Source organism: Ambystoma mexicanum, chromosome 7q (assembly GCF_040938575.1).
Source record: "Ambystoma mexicanum isolate Mex_15411 chromosome 7q, UKY_AmexF1_1, whole genome shotgun sequence".
NCBI lineage: Eukaryota > Metazoa > Chordata > Amphibia > Caudata > Ambystomatidae > Ambystoma > Ambystoma mexicanum.
The window spans coordinates 889,144,147-889,167,354 of NC_090941.1; positions in this window are offsets into that span (position 1 = coordinate 889,144,147).

Below are 23,208 nucleotides of genomic sequence, written 5' to 3' on the forward strand. Positions count from 1 at the left end.
TGGTCCAGGTCTGCAGACCGGATCCAGATATCACTAATTTTGTCTCCCCACTTTTTGGTGATTTTTATGAAAACTACTGGACAAATGTACACCAAATATGCAAAAGCGAGCTTTCGGGACCAAGCTGCCGCTCGTCGTGCAAGTTTGGTACAAGCTCGTCCAGTGGTCTGGGCTAGAGGTGCGTGAAAAAAAAATGTTCATTGTGTCTAGGAAGATTTCAAAAATGTTTGGATCCCCATATACCTTTGTCACACCAAACGTCACAGAATCGTTCCGAGGGGGCCATATACTATTTTTGCAAAGTTTGGTGAGGATTCGTCCTGGGGGTTGGGCAAAGTTATAAGCTGCCCAAAAAGTGCTCTTTCTATGAGTTGTGCAATGTAACAATGACTACAGGGCCTCTAGCACAGGCCCTGTAATATATATACACACACACAATCCCATCTGAACGCACACACTCAGATAAACACACTTTTTTAAAAAAGGCTGTCTTGCCTGCTTTCTGTGAACTCGAAGCTCCGTTATCTCTCTAGGCCTCCCGCTCCAAGAGACCTAACTCATTGCTGTCTGACATGTGCAGGGGAGCCGTGGATGGAGTACCAGCTTCCACGTGCCAGCCAGTCACAGTAAGCCCCAGCCCAGCCCTCTGAATTTAGTCACGAGCAGTGCTGTGGTGGGGTCCTCCTGGACATTTGGCAGCAGGACCCCCCACTTCACTGTGTGGGATTCCTGGGCCTCCACTACCCCAATGATGAATACCTTTTGCATAACCCTAACTACATCTCCACAGATCCTGGTAAGAAGCTCACTCTCTCTTACACTCACTCTACATACACCAATTGTGCATCTTGATCTAAAACTAAATGCAAACTCCCTGAGAGTTTTAGGGCACAATGGCAATGCACATACGAGCAGAGCTTTCAAGTTTCCCCGTTCCATGCGTGAGAAACAGGGGCTTTGCTAGGTCTGGAAAAGATCTGGCGCTGTGCTAATGTCGGGACTGTCAGGACTCGGGGCTAGCTAGCCTTTTGGTTGTAGCCCCTGAGCTATCCCTGGCTACAACCAAAAGACCCAGAGCTATTGCCACCTAATGTACCCCCTAGCAAGGGACCCAGTCCTCTTTTTTTCTTCTTGGAATTGTGGGATTTGCAGTTCTAAATTTAAACTGGAAAAAACCAAACTTCAAGTCGCAAAATTCCAAGGAAAACAGGATTGGATAGCTCCCTGACTCATGAAATTGGGAAAATTGCGAGCAGAGCACCAGTTAGATATGTATTTAATTCGCAGCACATAGAATTTGAGCATGTGAAATGATGACAGCACATATGTGGATATGCCTCGCACCCCCCACAGCTACATGGTTGGTTCCGTCCAGCCCTGTTGCAAGCGCTGCGCTAAGGTTACCCGAGATAATCTTATGGCAGTATATAATTTACAGGCTGGCTAAGGATAACGTCTATGCATCTATGCTTGCATCTTGCCCAGTGAGGCAACCTTTGACAAATATCGGCATTTCTAAACAAGGTTTCCGTGTATTAAGCGAAGGTGCAGAACTTAGCCTGCCACCGTACTTACTATACTTCACTTTCTAGGCTTTATCAGATTTTTTTTTTACATTTAATACTCAGCATCTCCAAACATTTGTCACCTCTCTTCTGGAGGATGATTTAGAGCATATCTGCAAAAGTGACAGTTGGGTGCTATGGCAACCAGGAGACCGAGAAACAGCAAAGGGTTCCATGTTGCCTAGCAGCGAGAATACCCGAGGTGTAAGCAATTTCATAATAATTTGCAGGAACAAAAGTTGGATTGTAAAACAGTGGTAAAATGCAGTCTACTTAGAGATGCATTGCCTAGAAAATGTGTGCCTGCCTCAGTACACAATTTGAATTTCGAGGATATAATCGTTTCTCAGTTGACATGTTTGCCTGTAAAATAGCTCTGTGGGATTTCATACATACTGCAGCTACTCTGTAACTGGACCAATTGTTTGTTAGAGGCAAACTCATGTTTCTTTCATTTGTACTTGTTATTTGGGTTTTTATGTAGAGTGAGTCTCGCTAGGGAGCAACAGAGCGCTGCACATTGTGTGGTAATGAAACAAGTATTGCTCAGATATGCAATGAGAGCATGATAACACCTGTTGCTGGTGCCGAACGACAATTAAGTCTGTTGTCTCTCGTGTATGTAAAGACGGTGCTAGCCAACATTTGGTGTTTGGCCAGCATAGGCAATTTCTTCAATTGCCTGAGAAATTAACCCTGAGGAAGTGCTGCTTGCTAATTTTACACATAAACATGCATTACGTCCTTTTCCCAAAGATTCATTTCACATTTTAAAATATAGTATGGAAATGTTAAAGCTGATTTTCTAATTAACATTGCTAAATAAGTATACAAAAGATGTGAAATAAGTTCAGAAATGGCAAATCAAATTCATGAGGGCATATATGTTTTACTACTGCCAGAATCAAACTGGCTCTCTGCAATTGCTGCATATACTATTGGGATTCAGTCCATGTTCTTAGAATGTACCAATCACTCTATGGGGTTCATTTTCAAAGTAGTTTTAATTTGCATAGTGGGGAATGGAATTGTGTGCACTTACTGGCACTTCTGTCCCCTCTGTGAATTTGTTTTTTGTTTGCACTACAGAGTGCAATAGATGCATGCAAATCCGGGTGGAAACGGGATTGCATGTAATATTTGCACTTGTGCATCAGTGCAAATGCCTCACGGCGTGTTCACATGGTGAGAGGCATTTACATGGATTCATAGGAATTGTGTGCATTAAGGCCAGCATCACAATCAGATGCTGGCGTTAATGCATTACTTTTTGGCAAATGGTGTGACACATAACTTTCTTTCTATTTCCCAGCTCCACTTGCCAAAAACTGCAAAACCCTGTAGTCGTAAAAACATGTGCAAACATTTCTGCATGCATTTTACCACCCCAGAATACTGGGAAATGCACCCGTAAGTATTTCAGCATTCATCATCTTCATTGCTGGACAGATAGCTCAGCGAGTAGAGCGCTCGCTTTGAACTCAGGTTTGAATATCGGCAGGGCAAAACGCAGCCTTTCATCCTTCCGAGGTCGATAAGTGAGCACCACACACCATGTGTAATAATAAACAGTGCTCAGATGCCTGAGGGTTGGTAGTACTATGTGGGATGTATTAACCCACACATGCTCTGCCCTGCGGCAACACTGTGTTTTGGTGGTGCCAGAATGATCAAAATGGCCGCAAAACCCCAGTGCGCGCCAAAACCTATGGAAACGGTGCTTTCCAACACGAAAAGATGGCTGCCAAATCTACCATGCATGTTGTCAGTGGTGGAACAGAGATCTCACTCCTGAAACATGTCACTGGGCTGCCAAACAAGTAAAAATGGAGCCTGCATGAAAGGTAGTGCTTTGCTCAAAGAAATCCAGAATCTTGTTTTTAAATCTTTTTCTTGGTTGCTGAAATTGCTGAATGCCGGTACAAAACGCCCTTAAACATCCAATATTCTTGCTGTGTGTTACAATTCAGCCAGTTCAAGAAATCATAATGAACATACAATGTCCTGAAAAGCTGAATTTGTCATCAAAACATTCACAGCAAAAATGTGCCTGCCTGTGAAATCTGTTAAAATCTGTGCTCAGTGCCCCTGGCCGCCTGAATTACAGCTGTCAGAAGCCTGCTTTAAAACTGTAAACTTATACAACTGAAATCGAATGTCTGAAAACTAAGTGACCTGTTATTGAGAGTATCCTAGGTTGTAACTGTTAAATCCCATGGTTTAGGAGCTGGAATAAGTTTGTTTGAACCAAGAAGAAAATGTAACCAAATGACATTTAAATTAAGCCTGTCTAGGAAGCAATCAAACCAGTCCAACCGCTTCCCCCACAGAGGCCAAGCATCTCCCTTCTGCTTCACTCCACCTGGAAATCACACCTCTGTGATGATTAGATCAGAGGAGAAGAATTTGGGGCTGCAGGGGAAGGGGACAATGGACTTCCTCCAGCTCAAGGAGATGCTAATCATGAAGGGTCGTAAATGGCCTCTCCCAGAAGGAACTGAGCTGCCAGGAGAAGAAGGAGGTGGAGACAAACTACCATTTGCTGCTTAACAAAGGCCAAAAGCACATTTTTAAAAAGACTGATAAATCACTGTGTAAAGTTGTAAAAATTATAGGAATATCAGCATTGTTAGTGTGATTTCTGGATGCACGTTTTGAGAGACGCCAGAACTCTGTGAGATGTTCTGGGAAGTAGTAGCAGAAAATATGGTTTTACTCCAAATGCAGTCATGCCAAAAGCACAAAATGTCATACTCTTATGCCCATATTCAATGCGCACATTTGTACACATTTTCTGATGAACTGGGTATTGTGTTCCGGACAAAAAGGGAAGAATTCTGTCAAAAGCAGACACAAGATCTTACGACGACAGGGATTGGAGGAGTAGATGCTACAGAAAATATGTAAACTGTATATATGATTGTTATAGAGATTGCCCACATGTAAATAAGTATTGTAATACTAGTATATTTTATGTTCAAAGGGACAAGGGGAGGATTCTCTGACTCATAAACCCACATCATCATGGTGACACCCTATTTTCTTCTCCAATCAAGGGAGAGAAGAGACTCCAGCCAATCGCCTGCCTAAGGGGGCGCGCTTAGGATAAACCAGCACACACCCCCTTTATGACAAGCATAAATAGAGACAGCTGAGGTCTTAGAAGGACACACACAGATTCACCCACTAACCAATTGCTGGCAGAGCACCCTGTGAGAGAACCATCCATATTCCCTGCTCCAGACTCCAGAAACTTGGCAAGCAGAAAGGCCCATTCCATTAGTTGAACCATTTCAACTAGGCCTTGAATTTCCAGAACCAGAAGGAATCCCACAAAACTAAAGAGGAACAAAAGAAACAGCCAGGCTGTGATGTAACTGCTTTCCTGCTAAAAGAATTATTACCAGAACCAAAAGATCCAATCCAGTTGTGCTGTACTGTGACCAGAGAACCATTGCAGACCCGATCCAGTCCTGTGCCGAGCTGTGACCAGAACCATTGCAGACCCAGTCCAATCCGGTGTGCCCAGCAGTCTGTCCCAGAACCAGAATCCCTGACGGTTCCATTTGAAACCCATATAGTGAGTATCTATAGATAGAACTGTGTCACTAGCATAGGTACTGTCCATAGTAATCCCTGTCTTAAACCCATCCTCTCTGGTATTTAGAACCGGTAGTGTTAGGAGAATTTTGAATTGTCAGAGCTTTTTCTTGCGCTAAGTTTCTCTCATTTGTTTTCTAAAACCATTAATCATTAGTATTGTGAATAAATAAGTTGAATACCAGAAAGAAAGTGAGTATCCACCACATGAAGGGTCTGTGGCCCGGACTGTAGAGATTCATGTGTGGCATTTTTTTCTATAGTCATAACCTAGTGTAAAAGAAATCCTGTTTGTCTTTTAAAAGCGTATCCCTGTTTCCCATACTTGTGACTATCTCAGAAAAACGACCTCCACTAAAACGTCCATAACTTCCTCAATTTTTATACTGGAAACAAGATTTCTACTTCTGCTTGTAGCTAACATCCACCGCATTCCAAATCCACGCGCGGAAAAGTTAGCCGCACATTTTCTTTTTGCAAAAATATTACACATGTGAAACAGCTTTTGATTGCACCCGACCTCAATTTTAAGATTTCACATTGCTTTTTAGTATTAAATCATTGTTAGTGTTTGCCTGTAACTATCTAAAGTGGCTCCCATAAGAATTTAAACAACTTCACCAGTTTAAACCAGATTTAGTGTTTTTGCACAATCCATTCCCAAGATAACTTTAAAACCATTTGACAGCTTGCCAATCAATTCTGTTTCTCTTTTGTGTTTGCTGGGGGGAAATTGGGATTGACATTTTGTTTGAATTCTGCATTCCTGAATACCTGCTCTCTCTCCTATCTCTTTGCATTGCCTGCTGGGGGGTTGAGGGGTGTGCAGGGGGAAATAGTAACCACATTGCAATTTGATTGCACCCACACAAAAGTATTATTTCTGTGCTGAATTGTTTTGCTCGCTATTACTCCTTGTGATTAAAGAGATTGCTTAGTGTTACATCACCCCATTGGTGATTGTTGTATACCCATTAAACATAGTGTGATTAAAATTGTGAAAACATAAATATATATTTTAACTTTGCAAACCAGCCTGATTCCTGGTTCAGTGTGACCGGGGGGTTCCAAGAGAGGGGCGTGATATAAGTGGTACATCGTTCAGAATAAAATAACTTTTAGACACAAAATAAATAAGGATTTCAGTTGTGCATTACACGCTAGGCGTTGACTTAGGTGAAGTGCCGGATTGAAATCACTTACAGCTATATAAAATGCATAAATAAATAAATAAACGTTGCATATTTAAAAAGTTGCCTTTCGATTGCAAAACTGAGAGGTTCTAATGCTATTGATTGAAATGCTCTGGCAAGAGGGCAAAAGGAACCAAGCCGGACACAATTGTATAATTGGTTATGCGCTCTGAAACCTTAAGCGCGCAAACCCGAGATTCGGACCTGTGTTGTTCTGCATCCTTGTTTCCAAGACGAGCGCATTGCCAATGAGCTATTACCTGTGTCTGATGGAGACCCACTTAAGGTGCCCTGTAACAATGGGATGAATTCACCCACCGGAGTAGTGCCCAATAATTACTTCGTAATTAAAAAAATAGTGCTCTTTCTATGAGTTGAGCAACTTAACCATAACTACATGGTGCTACCACAGGCCCTGTAATATATATATGTGTGTGTATAATATGTGTGTGTGTGTGTGTGTGTGTGTGTGTGCGCGTGCGTGCGTGCGTGCGTGCGCGCGCGCGCGCGCACGCACACAAACAAACAAGTTTGATATATTAGGTTGTGATGTAATGGGTAGCTTCATATGATGCAGGATAGTGTGCAGAAAGATATGCTTTTACTTAGAGTACCAAGCCCATACAGAACCTGAGATATGCCAAATAATGTGAAAGTAAATAGGCATGTCATGGCTGGCCTCCATGTTAGGTGGTGAACGTGAGGAAAAGGCCTAGGATTGACCTTTCAGAAAAGAAAGCTTCAAGTTTGGAGCATGATAAAATATAGACGTTTTTATAATATATGATGTGTACCCTTCCATGCTCTTGCGTGGACTGATAAGGACACCCACAAGAATCTGCCCCTTGGTGATATCGATCTACCCCATGATACAATTGGTTACAAGTGAAATAAAATATATTATTTTGGAGTTGAAGGTGCTATGTCAGAGGGTGACAAGAAGAGACACCGCCCGGCAATCGTCTGAAGAGATGTAACCTATACTTAGAGGTGAGGGGTTAGAGGTTTCCATTAGCCGGCTCTTTCTGTTCAGAGAACTATGTGCTAAGAAATCCTGTTTTCTGCCCCTTGGTGAAGTCGGTATGCTTGTTCAGCTGTTGAGTATGAGAGTGAGGTGGCTCTTCTGGGGTGTCCAGGCGCTGCACACAGCAGGCACAGAAAGATTTGAAAGCACCGTGATGGTTTGTGCCACCAAGGTACCTTATATTTTAGACAAACAGCTTTGAAACATTCCCCACTTCCTTTGGCGTCCATTAAAAAGGATAGAGGGGGCTGAGCTGCCAATCCTTTCTCCAGTTTCGAAAATCACACCAAACATGGTTTTAGTGGTCATTTGAATACTAGGGGAAAGGTGTATTGATGCTGGATTTTCTTATGACTAGGCTGTGATAGTGTGCTTCCAGACTTGCCAACGGGGAATCTGGCTTACTAAGGGATGACTTCGTAAAAGCAGCATTGACATATCTGTGCCACTAGGACAAAGGAACAGAGGGCGTAGGGCTTGATGCCCTGCTCACATTTTTAGGATGTGTTTTAACAGTTTCTTCCCTATCATCATCATCTTCTTCCTCAACTATAAGAGCTGTCCAATCAGAAGAAGTACATGCATCTGACCCAATTTTGCTTTTTTCATGCTGAGGCAATTCCCATGTATGATTGGTTTCCAGCTGACTCCATAGTCCCCATGTGCCATCATGTGTGCCCAGTTTCACACAACAGGCATGCGTTTGCAGATTGCAATGTGGTCATTATTCTTATACACAGTAAACAAGAGGCCTGTGATGCCGGCTTTTTCACATTTAGAAACAGAGGTTCCTATTTTAGTGATTGTGCTGGCATATTCATTAGTGAACATAGAAGAACCCTGGCTCCCTCGGATTGTAAGGTTACTGTCTGTTGCTGCCTTTTACAGAGAACTCCTAAAGTACTCATTGGTATACTGACATATTCAGTGCCTGAAAGTGGTAATTGTAAGGGATGCGTGTTCCCCTTCTGTGACTGTAAATCACTACCAAAGATTGTCTTCAGCTTTACTGCACCAATCACCGTCTTTCCCCTGTGATTCAAATTGGATAATTTATTTATTTTTTTCATTTATTTGTTGAATTTGTTTATAGCGCCCGGAGGTATCACTGCGCTAGAAGCATGGTACAGTGAGAAATCAGTGTTACAATTCGTTGCAGTAAGTAATAGGTGTAACAAAAGGGTTACAAAATGGGTGAAGCTTTGCAGTCAATAGTAGGTGGTACAAGAGGGTTACAGGTGGAACACATGTTGAAATCATTACACAGTAGGCAGTTGTAGGTTATCTGCCAGTACATTACATGTTAGGTAGACAAGGGTATGTATTAAACAGGACAGTTTTGACCTTTTTCTGAAAGAGAGGGCATGAGGGTTCTTCTTGGTTGCAAGGGGCTAAGGAATTCCACAGGGTGAGGGTGATGGCAGGAAGCTGGTCCAACCAGCTCTCTTTCTGTTGAATTTGGGGTGAGTAGTGAGGTGGAGGAGGAAGAGAATAAGCTCTGTGTATTGTGTTTTTTTGTGATGTTGCGGGTGAGGTAAGGGGGAGCAGTATTGTGGAGACAGCGATGGGTGATGGAAAGGAGTTTAAAGTCAATGCGTACCTTGATGGGGAGCCAGTGCGCCTCGCGTCTAATAAGCAAGATGTAGTCAGATCGTTTTCTTTCATTGATGTTCTAGCCAGGATAGTGTTGCAGTAATCACATTTACTTCCATTGATTGCTCTGGCCAGGCTGAGGCACAAGGACATCATTTCACCAAAATGCCGGGGGAAGTGGAAGTGATATCACACGACCTTTGACCTCTGATGACATCACAGGAAGTGGTGTCATTTGACCACACCCCCGAAGTGGCATCATAGGAAGCGATGAGCACGACCTTTCACCCTTTGACAATACAGGAAGTAGCATCACATAGCATTGTTCCTAAGTACACTACAAAAAAATATGGTTACGAAATCACTGCTATGTGATATACGTTTCATACAAGAATGGATCAATATATCTATCAATAATATCAGTGTTTATTGGCCCATATTACCAAATTACTTTGCAGGTAGACTTCCAAGGGAAAATTAAAATGAGATTCATGATACCATTATGAACCTAAAATCCGGCTCATGTGCTGGTGACCCCATGTTCCTCGAATTTAATCAAGGGATCTGCCGATGTGTTGTCCCCTTGGATAAGGAAGATGATAAATGTTTCCTTTTATGAAGAACATTTTTCTGCCTCGCTCAAAAGTGCCTGGACCACACCGCGTTTGAAGAAGATCACCTTGGATCCTCAAGTTGCCGGGAACTATCGCCCCATTACATCTGTACCAGTTCTTCTCAAGTTTATTGATAGGGTCGCCAATGTGCAGTTGCAAAATCATATAGAGACAAATGGCATTCTCGGCTTACGTCAGTGTGGTCTAGAGTGGCTGTGGGCAATGCTAATGCCACCCCGGTTACTTCACTGTGTGGAGTACCGCAGGGTTACTGTCTGTCCCCCCACATTCTCTCATATTTATGTAAGACCCTTCCTTGACTTACAAGTTAACCTGGGTGTCGTCTACGCAAATTACTCAGATGATACCCAGGTGCTTCTTGAGCTCACTGGCCTTTATGAAATTGATGTGGAGTACATATGTAATGTATACAATGAGATTCAAAACTGGATGGCTCTTAACTTGTTAGCATTAAATAATGATAAGTCAGAGCTCTTAGTGGTTGCATCTGGCCAACGCTTAAAACAACTTTATCCTAGATAGTGCCATTGCATTGCACAGCATTAATATCTTGGGCAGTGTAATTCCAGTAAGCACCAAGGTGAAAACCTTGGGGGTCGTGCTGGACTCAGAATTTACTATGAAGCAACATGTCGCCTCTGTTCGGTCCTCTTGTGGATACATTACTAGGCTTCTCCATCAGATCAGACCTTACATTTCTGTAAACAGTAGATCTCTCCTTGCCACTGCATTATTTCACACATGGCTTGATTATTGAAATAGCCTGCTTAAGAGTTCCTCACCATCCAATCTGGATCACCTCCAGGCTACCTAGAATGGCGCATTCAGGAGCTGGTTTTGGTCTGTCCAGAATGGACCATGTTTCTGAATTTAGGAGAAAACTTCATTGGCTGCCGGTAAAACAACAAATCGGGCACAAGATTCTCACCTTGACTTTTAAATGCTTGCACTCTGCCGCTCCTCAATACCAGATTGATAGGATATCTCATCAGGAAAAATTTAGAACACTTTGTTCTGATAACTCCCAGACTCTTCATCAAACCTTTAAGCGTTCTTCTTTGATGTACGACCTCCTCAAGAATGTAATGTAATTCCTGTTGCTTTAAGATCTTGCACCACCTTAGTAAAGTTCAAGAAAGCCATTAAAACTTTGCTTTTCCATCTCCCAGTTTGACCAATTAACATGCACTTCTGGATTCCGCCTTGACATTACCATGTTGGCCCGGTGTTGCTTGTTCTTCTTGTCTAATGTGTACATTCTGAGGTCCCTCGGCGAGTAGCGCTTTACAAAAATGTATAACACATAAAAATTCATAAATTATATTGCACTTACGCTCTTTATATAGACAATATATGCATACTATATCACCCAACCTGTGCTAGTACTCATTTATCGACCTCAGAAGGATGAAAGGCAGAGTTGGCCTTGCCGGGATTCAAACCCGCAGATCACACACATATCACAGCAGCGAACACTCAACCCACTGTGCTATCTTAACGGCTATGGTAAAATGAGCAATTACATGTCTAAATGTTCTCAAAGTCAGAAAGCAAATTACACTCTGTAGTGGATACCATTAAACTGGTAACTGAGATTTAACAGCAGGCCAGTTCATCTGCAGGTCTGGCGCAAAGTTGGCTACATGTGAAGTTTGCGTGGATCTACATTTCAGGCTTCAGAAGTTGGCAAAATACATACCATCTAATAAAGAATTTAGGTTAGCGCAGCAAATGCAGTGCACTCACACAGCATCCCGTACTCTGGGCACTCGTTACCTCATAGATGCAAACAAACACCCTGAACAGCATGCCAGGGATATTGGAAAGATAGCCACATTACAACAAAGCATTAATTGTGGCACAATGAAATCAAGGGCAACTTTATGTGCTATTGTCATACATTTCTACACCCAAACAGAATGTCTTTTGATGATCGTAATGGAGACAACGGCAGAAAAAACATGCTATAACTACAACTTGCAAAAAGCAAACAGTCCGAAATAGATGCTTATTTTACTGTAAATGCTTTTTGTAAGTGTTTGTATTGTGAATTCAGCGCACAAGTGGCGCACGCGGCTGGCACACAGTGTGCGCGTGTGACAGTCTGCGCCAGCCGCGTGCACCAAAATCCATTTCCGTGCACAGCATATTCATGGATTTCAACATCCATTACCAGTCGTGGCGCAGCGACCCTGCAGCAGCGCCAGTTATGCCCCCAACCCCTCGCCGTGCGCCATGTACAGCGCACAAATCCCCCACATGGCGCACAGGCCCCAACCACTAAAACGCTTGTAAAACTCCCCACGCACCCCTCCGAATACACATAGCCCCCTGCGTGGGAAGTTGTGGCCCTGTGCGAGCAGTGTACGTGAATTTCGGGGGTGCGCGGGAAATTTCACACGCGATTGGCCCTGTGCGAGCGGGGTACATGTATTACGGGGGTTCGCTTGAAGTTTCACATGTGATTGGGCCTGTGCGAGCGGGGTACGTGTATTTCGGGGGTGTGTGGGAAGTTTCACACGTGATAGGCCCTGTGCGAGAAGGGTACATGTATTTCGGGGGTGCGCGGGAAGTTTCACACGCGATCGGCCCTGTGTGAGCGGGGTACGTGTATTACTGGGGTGCGCAGGAAGTTTCACACGCGATCGGCCCTGTGCGAGCGGGGTACGTGTATTACTGGGGTGCGCGGGAAGTTTCACACGCGATTGGGCCTGTGCGAGCGGGGTACGTGTATTTCGGGGGTGCGCAGGAAGTTTCATATGCGATCGGCCCTGTGCAAGCGGGGTACATGTATTACTGGGGTGCGCGGGAAGTTTAACATGCTATCGGCCCTGTGCGAGCAGGGTACGTCTATTTCCGGGGTACGCGGGAAGTATCACACGCGATTTCGCTGTCAGAGCGGGTACGTGTATCCAGTGGGGTGTGCGGGGAGTCCCACACCTGAATTGGCAGTGTGGGTCCTCCAAGGTGTGCCTTCTACCCCCTCCACGGCCCTTGCAGGCAACCCACACCACAGGGGAATACCCTGCACCCATGGTCATGTCCCGCACGCAGCCCATCCACCATGGGCATGCCCCCCCAGCCAGCCCACATGTCACCTTCCACTAGTGATCACCAACCCATGTCCCCCAGCACCTCCACCCCCCAGCACTGATGGGCACCTGCCAGCAGGCCCTGACTCATGTCCCTCAGCACCCCCACCCCTCAACAGTGAGCCTCAGGCCCTGACTCATGTCCCCCAGCACTCCCACCCCTCAGCAGTGATGGGCACCTGCCAGCAGGCCCCGACTCATGTCCCACAGCATCCCCACCCCTAGCAGACCCATGTTCCGAAAGCCAACCCTAATCCCCCTTGCCCCCCAATCCAAGCATGCAACCATCCACAGAACCCACTCCCAAATTACCCATGCCATGATAGATGAAATGAACCACCATGCCCATGCAGGAATGCACAACGTAGCCACGCAGTGGCAACACGTGACTGAGGAAATGTTCAATGAGACATGCACAAAAACCAATTACAGAACACAACACCAATTCTGAAGTAATAAAAATGTATTAAAAACATAAAGAGCTGACTTTGATGAATATTGAACTGAAAATCAATGCACAATGACCGAAGTAGAAAAAAATTATTGTAAATCCAATGAAGTTAAAAAAAAAGAATAAAAAAGAAGTCCATTGCCAATGTCCATAATAAAAACATAATCCAAATTCTAAAAAAACCATTGATCCATGGGAATATAGAAAAAGAAAGTATGTACAAGTCTGCAACTATATACCATGTAAGTCCAAATGGTCCATGATCCACAAACAAAAGGAAACCTACAAAAAAGTCCTAGGAAGAAAAAACTATATACACACGAAGTGGAGCAACGTCCATTAACTCCAAATTAAAAGAAGAACAAAGGAAACCTAACACTATCTAACTATATACAATGGCGGCGGGCAAGTCCTGCGGCTCACTCTGTGATGTCCCGGGCCAGGGCATCATCGAACTCCATGTCGATGTCCCAGATGTGGGCCTATGCCCTGGCCCCGAGGTCTCGCAGGGATGCACTCATGGCCTGTTCCAACTTCCTGCGAGTTGCCTCGAGGCAGTCTGCCTGCCTCAATGCCCGACGCATGGAGCACTCCGCCCTGACCATGGTGAGCCGCGCCTCTTCCGCCCGCCGCCGCTCCGCTTCTATGCGCTGGCCCAACCGCAGCCACACGGAAGACACACCCATTCCAGGGTTCTCCTGCCCTCTGGCCGATGCCTGCCCCTCTGATGTTGATGGCCCCGAGCTATCATTGCTCCCACCTAGAGCCTGCTGCTGTTGCTGCTGTCCATGTGCCTGTCCGATGCCTGCACATCCTCCATCTGCTGGACTCCAGTTGTTGGGTTGTCCACCCCTGCTGGACCGCCGACTCCCAACTGTGGCAGGGATGGGATCTCCACCCCACCAAGCTGGCTGTGTTGGTCAGGCCAGGTCCACAGGGGGCCCTGGCGGAATCTGGGCCAGAAGACGGCAGGGAGAACGACTGGCGCATAGTCTCCACAGAGGAGAAGAGGTCCGCCAGAGTGCACGACACATATAGGAACCCACAGACCAGGGCCCCTCCCAACAGTGCCACGTCACAACGCTGCTGTTCGTGATGGCGTGCATGCTCCACCCAGGAAGCACGCACGTCATCACGAATGTCACGCATGCGCAACGCAATACCAACCAGGACGGAGCACATACGGTCGTGGGACCCCTCGTCCGCAGGTAGTGGAGAGGCAGATGACGTGGCACTCCCCCCTACCTGCGGATGGGCCTGGGACGGGGCATCCCTGCTGGTGCATGGTGGTGCCATCACAGGATCAAGGACAGCGACATGCACAGGCCCCTCCGCGTTGACCTGTGCTGCCTCCTGGCCCTGGCCCTGGACTGCACCACTTGCACCAGTGGTACTACCCCCACCAGGCCCCATGTGCGGCTCAGTAGCGGGCTCCTCTTCCTCTGTGGAGACCACCAACCTGGATGTCTCCACACCATCTTCCGCCATTGCAAGCCCCTGTGGGGGCTCACTCGACCCTTCCCCTACATGAGTTATGTTATGTTATGTTATTGTAACTTATAAAGCGCACGGTCGCCCTAGGGCATCATGGCGCTGGAAAAAGAGACTGCTCGGGCGAGGAAAACTGATAACAGCTAGAGTTAGAAGAGGTAGGTTTTGAGAGCTCTCCTAAAGCCAAGATGGTCAGCAATGGCTTGCAGAGACGGAGGGAGGCCATTCCACAGTCTGGGGGCGGCGATAGAGAATGCTCTGCCGCCGAGCCTTTCCCTCTTAGCTCTGGGAATGATCAAACGATTGGAGGTCATGGAACGAAGGTCCCGACCTGGGATATATCTCGTAAATTTGGATTGAAGAAATTCGGCTCCCTGGGCATAAATAGCCCGATGGACAATGCACAGGGATTTGAAATGGATTCGTTTCCTCACCGGCAGCCAGTGAAGTTTGCGCACCACTGGTGTAATGTGAGCCCCATAGGGGGAACCGGTGGCTAACCTGGCTGCAAGATTCTGCATACGCTGGAGGCGGTGGATAAGACTGCTTGGCTGTGCAAGGTACAACGAGTTGCAATAGTCTAACCGTGAGATCACCAATGCAGCTACCACGGGAGGGCGAAGGGCTTCAGGGATCAACGGCATAACCTTCTTGAGGACCCAGATCTGGTGGTGAGCGGATTGACAGACGGCTGCTATCTGGTTAGCCATAGAAAAAGAAGCAGAGAGGATGACCCCTAAATTCTTTACTTTACTGACTGGGCTAGGTAGAGGGCCCAGGGAGAGGGGGCAGAATGCAGGGGTCCACAAAAGGGGGTTCGGAGGGCATCCTACCAATAGTACCTCCGTCTTATCCCCATTTAGTTTTAGCGAGTTCTGGTCCATCCATATCCCGACTGCCCTTAAGCAGTCATGGAGGCAGGCTGAAACTTCAGATTGCTCCTGATCTAGGCGAATCAGGATGTGTGTATCATCCGCGTATGAGTAACAGTTGAGCCCATAGGAACGGATGAGACAGATCAGGGCCCAGATGTATATATTAAACAGAATTGGTGATAGAGAGGATCCCTGGGGCACCCCACAAGAGAGGGTGCACGGAGCAGAGAGGAAAGGAGGCATAGCGAGGGTCTGAGTATGGTCAGAAAGAAAGGAGGTAGACCAGGCCAGGACGTCACTGGAAATCCCAATCTGAAAGAGACGGGAGAGGAGGATGGAGTGGTCCACCGTGTCGAATGCGGCGGAGAGATCTAATAGGATCAAAGCCCCAGCTCCGCCAGCATCGACAAATCTGGACATCATCACAGACATGTGTCATGATATGATATGATAAGGCATTAATAACTCGCCTATACACAAGTGTTTCAAGGCGCGACGAGGCAAGGGGGGAACAAAGGGAGGACAGATAACGATCTTACTAGGCCAGGTGTCATTCAGATCATGCAAGTGCATGGGGAGGGGGGACAGGAAGAGTGCAAGGGGGAAAGGGAGAGGGGGAAGTGCAGTACATGGGAAGTGGAAAAAATAAGATAAATAAAATACATCAAATAAAACAGGCAAGTGCAGGAAGTGCGGACAAGTGCTGGAAAGGGGACTGAAGGGATACAGAAACAGTCCCCAAGTGCAGGGGTTGCCAGGGAGGCAGTGCAGGTGGGCAGTTGACAGGTCCTGGCCCAGAGATCAGAGGCCAGGTAACCAGTGCAATTTCAGTCAGGAGTTCAGCAAGGGTGGTGAGGAGAGAAAGCAGAAGCAAAGAGGAAGATTTTGCGGTGTTTCTGGAACTGGAGGTGGTTCTCCTCGAGTTTCAGGGAGGCAGGAAGGCTGTTCCAGAGAGAGGCCCCTGCCGAAGAGAGTGATCTGCCACCAACTCGTGTGACCTGCTACCATGGCGTTTCAAAGTCACACACACACATGTGCACCATACATGTACATGACAGCAGCACCCATCCCTCACCCCCCCTTCATGTCCAAGAACAGAGACTGGCATGCATTCATATGTATATTCCGCATACAGTTCCCCATGTTGCATTGGAACACATGCACCATCCATGTGGTTCACACATTACTGGTCTGACATGCATGACCATGATGTCCCTGCACACACACATCCATACATGGCTTATGTCACACATACAGGCAAGTATCAGACTACCAGCACACTGCAACATGCCCTGTCTCACACATCAATGCTTTCACACTTACCGCTCAACTCCAGACGGGTCTGCCTCTGAAGGATCTGGGTGTGGAGTGCTGGGACTACGTGTTCCAGGACCCTCTTCTGGATGTCACTCATGCTGCCCTAGCCCCTCTCCGCGAGGCGCCGGGCCTTGTAGAGGGCCCTGGACCTCAGGTCCTCCCAGCGCTTCTTGACGTGCTTGATGTCGCAGGTTGCCCCTCCTCCACGTTGATGGCAACCACTGCGTCTTCCCAGATCCTCAACCGTCCTTCCTTGTTGGCGCGTGATGTTCTGAAGAGGGCATCTTAATGCCCCAGGACATGCTCCATCAGCACACAAACTTCCTTCTAACTTAAGCTGGTGGCCCTCTGCCTCTCTGACTGGGGGTCGCCAGTGGTCTCAGATGGTATTTGCCCCGACATGGCGACCCCCGAGGCAGGCGTGGGTGGGCAATTGGGTCCCGGGGCAGGGCTGTGGAGCGATGTTATCAGAGTCGGGAGTTCTCTGTTCCAGCAGGGGTGGACACAGCAACTGGACCCCTGCAGATGGCTGACATGCAGGCACCAAATAGCAGGGCACGTGGGCAGACAGCAGCAGATGGCTGGTGGGAGCGTGCTCGGGGATCTTGGGGGCAGGAAATGGCCTTTTGGGCAGGAGCGTGGTCTTCCGTGTGTATTCGCGTGGCCAGCTTGATACGGAGTGATTTGGCACGTGAAAAAATTGCACGTCAGCGTGTAATTCGAGGAAAGGCCCTTAGCGCGCAGGCGTTGCCCACAACACGGGTGCATAGTGAATCAGCACGTGAGAAAACTGCACGTCACTGTGCTATTGGAGGAAAGGGCCTTAGAGCGTAAGCGCGTAAGTGATGTTTTACGTGAGGGCTGGCTTAAAAGGTACGAGTATCACGCTATTTCCTTGTATGTGCTTTTTGTGGAGAGCGAGCGGGTGTATCTTGTACTTCTTGTCGGTTCACATGCGATTACTTCACAACGTTTCCAGTTCGTACTCCCTGTTTCCTCAGGCTGCGTTCTTTTCTTCTTTTGGCGGGGGTGTTGTCTACGCGCACACGCGCATCTTTTTCATGTTCTTTTACAATGTAGACGGTGAGTCGCGCACGTATTTCCCAACTGTGGTTGCCCCGTGTGTCACGTACCCCTTTAGTGGTTATTGTAGGTTGCGTGTAACACGCATATGCTTATTTTTGTGTTTCTGGGTGCCACAGAGTAGTGCGGGTTTATTTTTCCACGCACATTGTCTACCAGGGGTTGTGTGCACGTGTGCTTTTGTTTTTGGGGTGCCTGTGTGTTTGCATGACCCGTCATCTTCCCCCAGGGGTCACATACAGCCTTGCCAGAGCATTAGGGTACGAATTCCATCTAGTACCCTACCCCTTTCACCCCAATTGCCCAGGACAGTTGTTTACTGCAACTCCCATACGCACAACAACATCAGTGCCATGGTTGGGAGGCGACCAAGCAGTAAGGGAGGCAAAGGTGGCCGATCTCCAAAAGGTGGGCGTGGTGGGCGCAGTAGGGGACGTGGCCAGGATTTGCAGGGTGCCCCTAGACCCTGTGTGTGGAGGACCAATCAGGGACACCCATGCCCCCCCCCCATGGTTGTGGGAAATGTAGCTGACACCATCCCAGTTCAGCCCTTGTTGGACCGGCCCATTTTGGCACCTGAACGGCACAGGATGACTCCCAGGCTGACTTCCAGGTCAGCAAGTCTAAGCCACGTGTGGCGGTGCAAGTTGGTGTCACCAGGCCACGTGGATCTGGGGCAGCAATGTCATCTGCTGCCCCAAATAGGCAGTGTGGGGAGGCTGCAGGGGCAGCTGCAGCTCTATCCACCCCAGCTCTGAGTCTCCCAGCCGGGACAGTGTCGGTCCAGGTCCATCAAACCGACGTTGGCCCTGCAAACATCACTCTGCAGCCAATGCCTGCATCAAGACCTATGGTCATTGTGCCTTCGCACACTTCTAGTACCCAGTCCACCTGCGCTTCTGCCCCTACTGACCAGAGCGGCGTAAGCCACTCAGGATCTGTACCACCTTTGAAAAAGAAGGGTGCTCTGGCACTGCAGGCTGAGACCCCAGACACGGCTACACACTCCGGCACGTCAAGGAAGCCTAGCTTTAATGATGCCAAACTTGATGCACTTGTGGCCTATGTGTCGGCACATAGCCACGAAATGGTGGTGACTGCAGGGTGCAAGACCACACCTGGTCAATGTAGGGCACATTGGCAGATCATCGCGGACCACATTAGTGCTCTTGGATTTGTGAGGCGCACAGCTGATGATTGCTACAAGTGGTGGAATGACCTGAAACGCAGAGCAAAGAACAAGCTGGCCTCAAATCATGACTATACTCTGGTGACTGGTGGTGGGTCTCCACCAGAGGACAACCAACTCACTGAACATGAGTCTGTTGCTGGAACCTTTGTCACAGAGGAACAGATCCAAGGCGTGGGAGACCTACCAGATTATGACGCATTGTCCGGTGGGTGCCCATGCATGTGTGTGTAATCCATGTGTATGTTGTTTGGGTGACGTGTTCTGATTGAGTGCCAGGTGAGGGTGTGTACTACTGAGTGGTATGGGTCACCCATGTGCTTCCTCCAAAACATTCAGCGGCCTTGGATTTGGGTATGACAGTATCCCTTCTGCCCACAGTAACCAATTGGCGCCACATTACTGCAGTTACCCATGAACTGTCATCTTGCAACAACATTGTTCGGAATTTTTCAGTGTACATTCAAGCTGATTGTTTCAATTCTCCCATTTTTGCAACACATTTTTCAGCCCTAATGCCACATATGTGACATGCTTCTGTCATTGATTACACCCCACATTGGCCCACATTTGTTACCTTGTTATGTGAATGATTAGACCATTCAGGCTGATTGAGTATTGGCATGCTCACATACATTTTTGGGGCCTGTTTGAATGTGAAACATGATAGTTGTTTCCTGTCATGTTGAAGTGACCAACCATTGATGTGTACATCTGCCTGCAATCACCGTATTATTGTTCACTTGATGTGTTGCAGTGTGTGGCACATTTTGTCACACTGTTTAGCATTTTCCATGTCATCATGTCCATCTCATATGGATGGGTGACAGTACTCATTCACTGACATATGGCTGTACTTGTCAAATGTACCATGGCTAGGCTACATGCCATCTGTGTGCTGGAATGTGTCATGTATGTGTATTGGACATGCCACTCACAGGCTAATGTGTGATGCCAGTGCTACCCAGCATGCAGCAAATGTATTGCTTTTCCATCTTGGTGTCCTCAGTGTCTGCTTTTTGCCTCCCCTTCCAACTCATTCACAGTGCATGCATGCCAGGGTTATTGTCATGTGGGACATGTGTAAATCATGTACTGGATCTCTGGCTTGTAAGGCCTATGTGTGTGCTATGGTGCTCATGCCTGTTTCCATTTGTTGTCTTTCATGTTTTTGCAGGTGATGACGCACTTGATGCTGTATAGGTGGCGGAGATGGTGCAGACCCAGGAGGAATCTCAGGCACGACCGGGCACCAGTGGAGGATGTGGTGTGGTGGTGGGTGAAAACCCAATCTTATTGCAGACCATACTGTCCAGGGGTGTCTCTGGTTGCACCTCGCCAGACCTCTATGATTCAGGTGCTGAATCGGATGATGAGACTAATGTGCTGTCGCAGGTGAGTGTTTCTGGCAGGGATTCTGTTCTGTCCAACGCACCTGCACCAGGGGTAGAACCCTCTATGGGGATGTCAGTGTTGGTAACTCCGCCTTTGGCAGTTACGGATGCAGGGTCACACTCCACAACATCTGATCCTGTTCCTGGGCCAGCAGATCAGAGGGGGAATGCAGTCCTGCAGCCTCAGGCAGTGCCGGCAAACAAGGTGCAGATCACCTTGCCCCAAACAGGTGTGGTGCCCACCGACGCGGTGGCTGTGCGCCACCAGGCAATACTGTATGGGAAAACTCCATGTACAGTATTGCAGCAAAATAGGGAGCATCAGTTGAAATGATGGCTCAGGCAATGGAGAGGGTGGCCACTTCCATTCTCCCCCCTGAAAGGCAGATGGAGCAACAACAGCAGGCAACAAACTCCATTTGCCAATCACACAGGGAAGACATGTTGGCGTCCAACAGGGACCGACGGGCGGCACTGGAGACTCTGCGGGAAGCCATTTCTGTGGAGTCACAGGGCCACAGGGAAGCCCTGAAGTTAGAACTCCAGTTCCTCAGGCAGATTCTAAGTGAACTTGAGGTTTCCCGAAATTTAAGGTCAGACCAGCAGCTGGAGCAGCTCACACATTCGCTCTCAGCTGAGCTGCAGGCAACTCGGGAGGATATCCGGGCATCATTGGAGGCCATGCGTGCAGAAATGCAGGCATCCCGTGAGGTGCTGCATGGGGATCTCTGCACTATCATCCTCCAGAATCAGACCTTCAACACCCGCATGCTTGCTGCCATGGAGGTCCATACCAGGGCTTTGCGTGGGCTGCCTCCGATAGCACCACCACCTCCTGATGCAGAAGCAGAGGGTGAAGAGAGCGACAGCAGCAGTTCTCCCACAATAGCGTAGCCGTGCAGGCCATGAGCGCACGGAGGTATTTTTTTTTCTCGCAACATCCACGCAGGTGGGTGTTGCTATGCACCCTGTCCTCGAACCTCCTGGGTGCCCGCCCCCCCTGGTCCCCACATGGCCATTTTTTTTTTTTTTTAAATTTATTTACAGTGTGTTGCCTTGCGTGGCTCCCGTGGGCATCCACTGTGTATTCCAGCTGAGCACACACAGGCTTGTCCTGTGTTTGGGTTAGATGCTTGGGTTCCTGACACACACACCCATCCTGCTTCCCTTTCCATGGGCTTGCAAAGGGTGTGACCAAGTGACAGTGACTTACACAGTGACATTGGGCTCCCATGAGAAAACTGTGTGTACATCCCTAGTGGGGATTGTTGTTGCATTGAACACTGCATGGTGTATTGATATGTGCTTGTGCATCCATGTCTTCCTCCTTATTCACAGGTTCCTTTCTTCATGTCTTCACAAGGCCGTCTCCTTTGCGGATGCAGTTCATGTTGTATGCAGTACACTGACACATTTGCCTGACGTCAACACTCTGCAGTTGGAAGGGGTGTATGTGCTGGCTTATTCAGGTTGTAAAACTTGCACTACTTGCATTTGGTACTGTCATATTTTGGCAATGTTTCATCCTGTGTTGCTATATTGTGTTGCATGCAAGTATTTGGTCATGTGTGCTGTTTGTTATTCATTACTGGGAGCATATTGTCTGTGGCCTGTTTCCATTTGGGACAGTGCACTTTGTGACACTTGTGTCATGTGTTGTGCATTCCTTTGTTTGATTTCACATTGCATGACATGCCGTGGTGTGTTGGGTAGCGGAGACGGGGAGGGGTTGGGTGACATGGCGCTGTTTTCATGTTATATTTTGCAAGGGGGTAGTCATTCATGCAGCATAAATGTGTGTCTTTTTGTGACACAGCATTGGTTGTCTTTGGGTAGGTAGGGATGCACACAATGTAACACTTCCAGGTGACCAATCTCAGGCTAGTATGGTTGTGACAGTTGACTGTCCCTTATGTCATCCTCATTGATTGTCAGCTGGTATGTACCAGGGCTGTGTGCACTCCACAGGGGTGTGATTTTAGGTGAAGTAATTAGCCACCAGCTGCGTACGGGCTGCCTCACCACGTGCCCTTTCCCCTCCCATGCGTAGCGGCCGTGCTTGTGGTTGGGCATGTGGGGGCACGACCATGTCCACCGGCAGGCCCCGGCGGGTTGCAACTCGGAATGATGCCCAGAGTCTTGAAAGCATACAGTTCCATAAAACATCATAACATAGGTGAAACCTACAGAATAACACAAAACATACATATAATAAAACCATTTAAGATCATTTAAAACAAAACATAGCTAGCGCGGCTGGGGATTGTGGCTTGTATGATTGTGCAGTGCATGGGATTCATTAAAGTGTCATTGGATGTTGTAAGTGATTTCAACCTGGCACTCCACCCAAGTCAATGCCTAGCGTGTGATGCACAATTGGAACCCTTAATTATATATTTTTGTCTATAAGTTCTTTTATTTCTGAATGATGTACCCTTATATCAGGCCCCTCTCTTTGAATCCCCCCTGGTCTCACTGAACCAGGAAGCAGTCTGTTTTGAAAAGTTAAAAACATTATTTTGAGAATTTGAACTATATATATATATATATCTTGGCTCTTATATATATATATATATATATATATATATATATATATATATATATATATATATTAATATTGTGACATCACCATTTGGTGATGTCACAACAATCAACAATCTCTTCAATCAGAATGGTATGCATAAGAAAAATAATGCAGCATGGAAT